Source organism: Octopus bimaculoides, chromosome 17 (genome assembly GCF_001194135.2).
Source record: "Octopus bimaculoides isolate UCB-OBI-ISO-001 chromosome 17, ASM119413v2, whole genome shotgun sequence".
Lineage (NCBI taxonomy): Eukaryota > Metazoa > Mollusca > Cephalopoda > Octopoda > Octopodidae > Octopus > Octopus bimaculoides.
Window position 1 is genome coordinate 41643454 of NC_068997.1, and position 9025 is coordinate 41652478.

The 9025-nt window shown below is 35.3% G+C and overlaps 1 protein-coding gene across 1 annotated transcript in view; it reads left to right on the top strand.

The window, feature by feature from the left end:
* The window catches only part of LOC106870717 (saxiphilin), a 112373-nt gene extending 103358 nt beyond the window's left edge, over nt 1–9015 (top strand). The window contains exon 5 of the mRNA XM_014916885.2: nt 4037–9015. The gene's annotated coding sequence lies outside the window, so the exon portion shown is untranslated. The remainder of the gene's footprint in view (nt 1–4036) is intronic.
* Nucleotides 9016–9025: the final 10 nt, after the last annotated feature.

Genomic DNA, 9025 nt, shown 5'->3' on the forward strand with positions numbered 1-9025 from the left:
TGTGTGTGTGTGTGTGTGTGTGTGTGTGTGTGTGTGTGTGTGTGTGTGTGTGTTATATCAAAAGTTGACAGTCTCTCAACAATTGATATAAAAATATTTATCCACTCTACCCAGTATATTCTGTTCGATATCAGATAATGTTTGCACTGTTTGCGTACTAATAGTTGAATACGCTTTGCAACTCTTACAAGATATATATATATATATATATATATATATATATATATATACATACATACATACATACATACATACATACATACATATATGTATATTTATGTATATGTATATATAAGTAGCTTACATATTTGTAGAAGCATTCACATCTGCATTTGTAACTCAGTGTTTTTCATTTCTGTTGCATTTTTTCTTCTTCTTCTTCAATTCCATAGCAACTCTTAGTTATGTCCCATTAAATTCGCTTTCCTGCTTTTCCTTTTACACTTAAAAACAGTATATCACTTCTGTAGACTAAAAGCCATCTTCATATCTTTTTTCTCATATACTGAACTGTTACATCCTCACCTTAGTAAGTATATATTCTTAAGTATATGACCACAACACCATGGATTCCTCTCTGTATATGCATTTATTTATTCTCAGTAATCTAAGGTATTATGCTAATTTATTTATTATATACAGGAATAAATCTTCTTCACGTTATTCAAATCAGACGATTAATATTGTTATTCTATCACCAACCACGTCCTTTAAAATTACTCACAATATATCCATTCCTTCTTTCATTCCAACAACCCTAGACGTTCGTGTTTCTTACAGAATTCTAAAAAATGTATCCAGAATTACAATATAATTTACTTCCTTCCCAAAATTTATTTATTCATATTCTCTCAAAATATTGAAATTATTCATTACAACATACACACACACACACACACATATGTATATATACTGGTTACCAACTCAAATATACTTGAAGCATGTTAGAACCCGTAAGAAAGCCATTCACTGTATTTTGTCTAGGAAAAATTTTTTTGTTGTAGGCCAATAGGTGTAAATACACTATTGTCTACGGAATGTGGGATGCACGCATTTCGGAGTGGTTATTCTCTGTTCAGCAGCAGAGACCGGAAAAACAGATGAAGCGAACTGACATGAAAGACAGATCCCTCATGGTATTCCCATCATCGCTCATTTCTGCAGTTCACTATAAATAAAATACGGGGTAAAAGTACTTAGCAGTAATGTGTATAAATACTAAATTGTTAACATATGTATCTTCTCGGATTTTCTCGTTTAGACATAATGCACATCAACTTTCCACATTGCATTTCTGTATCTACATATTGTAGGGTATTTTTGATCTTTTATATACCAGACATACCGAGACGGATAGGTGGAATTGTTTCTACATCGGAGCTAAATATACATTACTTAGTGCTCTCATGGAATATTGTGTAATTTCATTCGGTACCATCAGCGATATTTAATTTATTTTCTGTATTCAAGCTTAAGAGGGTCAGGATTCCTTCTAAGTGAACAGTTATGGGTGACTCTACTGTTAAGAACAGGTTACTGAGGTTGGAGATGATAAGTGTGTTTCTTAGACTGACATGTGAGAATTTCTAAACTATGATATCAAGGCAACTATAACTAATCTTGACGTTCTGTTTAAAGAGATTGTGATATTTATATATGATCGAAAAATGTTTATTGAACAAGGACAGGAAATTCCTAACTATGTTGGTGATAAGGCAGGATTGAACCAAATTTGCGCTTTGTTTTCTTTCTTACACAGTCAATATTTGTGTTCTTATGTGCATATATGTGTATGTGTGTGAATGTGTGTGTGCGCGCGCCATCGTTGTTAGATTAACATTTATTGCTATAGAAGTATATTATGGTATTTACATTCTTACATTGTTGTCAGTAGTGCATAGGGCATAGCGATTAGCTTCGCGTTTGAGGAGAGAATAATGCCCTGTACATCATAGTTAAAAGATCCCTTAACTCGGAGCTGAGCTTCAGCCAAGGAAACTTGTCGATTTAAAGGGTTTCTTCTGAAATGCACCACTCTCTTCTGTTTACGCACATTGTTGCTTAAATAACCAAAACAGCGCGGGATACACTGGAACAAAATAGAACATTCTCTAATATGGGGTGATATTCCAGCAAGTTGATTGGTAAATACCCAGAACACGTCTCCTGACCCAAGTGTGGTCTGATCTTGCTTACTTAAACTCTAAGGTTTCGATTCTTGGCATCGCTACATATGCATACATACATGAATGCATGCGTGCATATATGCATACATAAATACACACACACACACAAACACACACACGCGCACACACACACACACACACACACACACACACACACACACACACACACACACACACACACACACACACACACACACACACACATATATATATATATATATATATATATATATATGCGTATCCAGTTACATATTGAAATGCACTAGAGAGCAACAGTAGGCCGATTTTCTGAGAAACTGGAATTTTTTTTTAAATATTGCGGGGTTGCAGCTCCAAAACTGTCTAAATACAATATTGTATAAATATATAATGCACATAATTTTTCATACCTATATTATGACAATATTGTTGCAATATTCGGCACTTTGTGTCAAAACGATTTCTATATATCAAAACATCCAGCGTTGTATATATCATATAACACACACACACACACACACACACACACACACACACACACACACACACACACATATATATATATATATATATATATATAGTTTGATACCTATGTATGTGAATGTATCTGTGTGTGTGTGTGTAAATGATGACCAGTGATCCAATATAATGCCAGATATTTCACATAAATATATCATTTATTCATTGCAATTACACAGAACACATAGCAAACTCCATTAATTTTCCTATTTTCCTATTTCCAGTGATTTTATTTTCGGAACCAAACAGTATAAAATATTATTACGGGAAGCCTTGTGCAAACACATTTATGAATATTATGGTTCATTATACATTACATCACCGTAACTTCTTGACAATCCCAAGCAGACAGCTACAGCAAATTAATACGTAGCACAGGCTACAAGTAATAACAACATAATGATATATAACAGAACATACATACATACATACATACATACATACATACGGCTGGATGGATGGATAGGTGGATGGATAGATGGATAGATGGATGGAAAGATGTATATACGTAAGCATATATATATATGTATGTATGTATGTATGTATGTATACGCAAACACACTGTGGTCACGTTGCTAATCAGTAACTATCATTAGTTTTCAGAGATGTATTGAAATTAACCTAAACGTAATGTTCATCAACTATATAATCTACACATATAAATTTATGGAACTATACATCAAAGAAGGTGTCTAACTTGTCTAATCAGCATAATGTGTACATATGTATGTGTGTGTGCGTTTGTGTGTGTGTTTGTGTGTGTGCCTGTGCGTATGTGTGTGTGTAGGTATTGCTACTTTTGTACGTCTGAGAATGTGTGTGTGCCTATATGCAGGCGAGTATGTGCAAATATGTATGTGTGTGTGTGTGTGTGTGAATCATGATTTGTCTATATATACACTTCACACACACACTACATGCATGTATACACAAACACACGCACACTCACACGATATCAGATGTTTATTCACACTGGTAAGTGTGTATGCATGCTTCAGCACAAAACATTGTGCAAACAAGAAGGAAAGATAACATTGAATACTAAATGTAGAGTCGTCTTATATCTGCAAATTCTTATTGGCGGTTTCCCGTTTTCAATTTTCTGAAGATCACAAACATGAAACTTGGAGTAACTTTTACCGAAGTTTTCAGCTTCTAATACACACACACACACACACACACACACACACACACACACACACACACACACACACACACACACACACACACACACACACACACACACACACACACACACACACACACACACATACATACATACATACATACATACATACATACATACATACATGCATACATAAAACTAATCACTCTTTATTTCTTTTTTCCAGATAACTTCATTTTTCTGAGAGACAGAAAAAGACGATACTGCTACTTACATCAACGTACCTTGACAACCAGAACTTTAGGAAAGGATTTCCCCCCATGACTGGCATACTTTTGACAATTATGCCTTTTTACCAATATTCTTTATAGTTACAGTTTTGATCTTTGTGTTCTGTACTTTTGAAGCTCTTGAGATAAATTTAAGATAAGGATCTTCTCAGATAGGCAACAGAACATCTCTTTTGTCCAGTGCTCCGTGTTCTCTCTTCATAGTTTCCCTACACTTTAATTATTTGAAGCAACAGAGTACTTGTCAACTATTCTAACTGGCTTCTGACATTTAGGTACTTTGACGCCCCTGATCTTAGCAATTGCACCTTTGACAAAGAGGCGGCTCCTACAATTGCATCTTTGACAAAGAGGCGGCTCCTGGACCGGCTAGAAATAGCAGCAAAATTTCTCTCAAGTTACACCCTACGTCTTATACAAAGTGAAAACAAAAAATGTCATATTGGATTATATAGTTTGAGAAACAACTTCTGAGAAGATGAGACGGTCATGGCTGGAATGCCTGTAATCATATATTTGTTCACTGATGGCTCACCTGGAGTTAATTATATTTGAAAGCGAGCCAAAGAAGGACACTTATCGGTCTCCGGAACTGAAAGAAATAAAAGCCAAATTTCCTTCAACTCAGTTACAGGTATCTTAAAAAAGGACATGTTGGTTAATGTAATCTGCAGTATACTATGACTGAAAAATGGGATGGCCATTACTGATCATAGATATGCTCTATCAACAATTATGTTGATAGCTAAACATTGTTATTATATAACAATTACAGCGTGGGATATTCATTTTAGCCATTTAAGAACACACTTCATTTAACTCAGCCGTCTCTCACAGTCGAACAGAATTTGATAGTAGCATGAATCATGGCTTTACTCCTGTTTTTTTCGTGGTTGTCTAGTTGCTCCTGACCTTCGCACTCTTGACCCCGGCTGAACCTCAAAGACATAACGACTAGAAGAGAGAGGGGAGAAGAGAGGAGGAGGGAGAGAAAGAGAGATTCACACTAGTAACTGGTACTTCGACCGGTATTTTATTTTATCGACTCTGGAAGAACGAAAGGCAAAAATTGACTTTGGCACGATACGAACTCAAAACGTAGTGAACCGAAACAAAATCCGACTCTCTCTGACAATTCTGCCAATCTAGCATCCTAGGCTGGTACTTTGTTGACACTGGAACGACGGGAAGTAAACTTTTAACTTGGCGAGATTTGAAGTCTGAACGTAAAAAAAAAACAAATATTGCAAGCATACCGAACAAATACTGCAAAGCATTTTGTCTGACACTTGCTCAAATCTGCCAATTCACTGCCTCTTAATATTACAGTCCCTGACACAGTAATTCTATTGTTATTATATACACAACAGCAATATATTCGATGTCTTTGACTTGTTCAACTTTGACAGCAACAACTTTGACATATCATGATCAAACTTAACATCAACACGCGTGCCCTTAGCATCTAAACTAATATCAGTTCTCCACCATGAGAGCTTCTGTGTGGGCGATTGCTCTACAAAAATTAGCAGCCAAATCTTCCAAAGGGCGATTTGGATAATGGGATTCTAGATGCTGTGTCTGTAAAACAAAACAGAGGAGAAAGTCATGGCTGAAAAGTTTTTGAAAATAGGTGTGACCTGGGTTAATAGCTGCTAAATGAGAAGATTCTATTCGGTCACACGACCAGCTAAAACTATCCACCAAATTTCTCGCTGTTTCTTTAAAAAGAATGCATTGAATAATAAAGAAATCGAGGGAAAATGTATGATGGTCACGGACGGAATGCCTTTGGTCATAGGTCTGCTTGCTTAGAGATCACTTAGGACTCAATAGACAACAGTAATGCCAGCTTGTACTTTCACCACTGTTATTCATATCATTATATCTTGACCTCTGTTAGTTATGACATATATTCACTTCGATCTCTTTCATCCATGACATGTATTTATGTTGACCTCTGTTATCCATGACTTCTAGAGTCTTTACCTCCTGTTATCTAACACATCTATATACCTTTGCATCTGTTATCTAAATCAGTTGATTAAGTATGTTTTATTAGTTTCAAACTAATGACATCCATATCTTTGGCCACTTATGTATTTGATATTTACGTCTCTGATATCTATGTTTTTATAACTACGTCTCTATCACACACACACAGACACACATACATACACACCTACATACGCACATAAATATATTGCCAATATATATATATTCAATACACAATATATGGATTTTACTAATCCGGTGGTATTCATAAACAAAAACTCCTTGATGCATCACGCTATTAAATCACATAGAATGTAGAGTTCGATACAATAGAAAAACATTAGAAGTGAGTGTATATATTATAAATAAAGAGAGGAATCTACGAAACAATTGTAGTTGGTTACGGATATCCAATGGTAAAATAAATTTTATCCATCGTATATCTCTTCTTTTTATTTATGATACATACATACATACATACATATATATATATATATATATATATATATATATATATATATCACATTCACGTTATTGACATCAACTTCATTGAACATTTATATTTTGACACCTGCATTCTTGCCACCAATGCTCTTCATGTGTATTTCAACATCTACGTCCGTGACATTGAGATTAATGACATAATTAAGATGTCAAATACAAATCGTATCAAACGCATCGGTGTCACCAATTTGCATATTTTTGACATGTATGTATGTCTTTTGACATCGATGTCTTTCATAAGCATGTCTTTCATGTCAATATCTCTACCATCTATTCCCTTTTTTAGTTTATCTCAATAGATTTCCGATAGACTTCAAAACCTGCAATACAAGCTACGGCGTTACGAAGCTACAAGCTTCGTAAACAAGGTGATTAAAGATAGAAAAATATAGGTAATGGTTGTATATGCATAATCCAAGAAGTTCCCATCTATGTCTTTGACATGTTTTTTGTGGCAATGTTTTCAGCATATACGTCTTTGATAACCAATGTCTGATGAGTGTGCCAAAGACATGTATATCTTTGACATGTATATCTTAGGCATTATTACTATGATATATGTATGTCACATCTTTGACATATATGCTTTTTGACATGTATATGCCTTATCTTTCACATATATGTGTTTCACATCATACATACATACATACATACATACATACATACATACATACATATATGTCTTTACCCGGTATGCCTTTGAAATTTTTGTTTTCGACATCAATATCTTTGGAATATGTCTTTGATAGATATATCTTTCATTCTTCGCATGTAGAGCTTTCCAGTGTATATCATTTACTTAAAGACTGTAGGAAACACGTGCCAATATTCTTGGGCATGTTGAAGTAAAGATAGAAGAAACTACGGCTCTGACTATATCCCTCGCCCAATTGCTTGCGACAGAATTGACTCCACTAAAGATACCTTACCCTATAACCAGCTGGTGGTGTTAATCTGGACGACTTATGAAGTCTCCCATCCAATTATAATTACAGGTTATCCAAATTTTATTCAGGATACTGTTCAACATAAAGTTACAATAGAAGATGCTGAATGTGTAATATAAGTCGATTGAAGTGGAAACCACGTGATCGTGAAGCAAACTTTTTAACCACATACTGTTATATCTGCATATTATTTTCCTTGGCATCAATAAATTTCCTATCTAAACCATTGGCCTCTAGGTATTTGTCATTTGGGGATCGGCAGCTAGATTTTTGATCTAGTCATCTTTGACTTATCAGAACTCTTTCTATGTAGCTATAACTCCGACAGTCAAATGTTATATACTTTGACTTACGGCAGTCAATGTTAAGAATGTTTTAAAGATATAGTTCTTCAACATTCATAACATTCATGTCTCTGGCATTATTATATTTCCGACCGTTGACACTTTAACAACTCAGAAATCTTCAAGCCCTTAAATATCGCTGACACATGTCGTTCCCTTTTAAATATACATCCTATTTGATACATCAACCAACTTCAGCGTCATGGCAAATGTGTATGTGTACGAGGACGATCAAAGATCGTTTCTGCTTTATGATATATTGTAAATGAAACATTCCTTGATCGAACAGCCTCGAGCGTTGCTAATGCTGTTAAGCATAGTTCCCAGATACTGGGATATCTGAGAACTAATGCCAACCAATATTAGTTATTAATCGACTCTGGTCGATTAGTAGATTCGGTAGAGAACTGGACAAACTATCAGGTGGCATGAAGTAACTTCCTTTTACATTCTAAGTTCAATAATCACTGAGGTCAAATTTGCCTTTCAGCCTTTCATTGTCGATACAATAAATACCAGTGAAAAACTGAGAATCATTATAATCAGATTTCCTCGCTCCCTCTCTTAAGCTTGGGCGTGTAGCCATGTTAGAATTATGTAATGGACATTATCGTTCGTTTTACCTCATATTACAACTACTTCAGTGCTATTTGCCATTTTTTCATGCATACCTTATATATATATACAGACCCAAAGATATAGCCTATGTGTATATGGATGTGTGCAAAAGAGTGTATACGTGTGCGCATGTTTGTGTATATGCACGCGTGCTTGCTTGCGCATGCATGCGTGTGTTGTTCCCCTTTACACCTCTCTCCTTAGGGTGATGCGTCTCTTTATAACACAACCTTGATAAGTTGATAGGGAGATCCGAGTTGTCAGTGGCTGGCGGAAAGAACCCCGGAAATCTCTACCCAACAATCATGTCAATGCGATCCAGAAGAATGCACAGCAATACAATTTGCCCTGGATGATCTTCAGGATAGAAAGACCTAAAAGTGGGCAAGCAGTGTCTGTAATGAAACACGAACTTGCAATCCAGAAATCACGACTCCAGTACCTCATTCATTCGGCCACTGTGCCTCACAACATATTCATTTATATATATCCATATATATATATATATATATATATA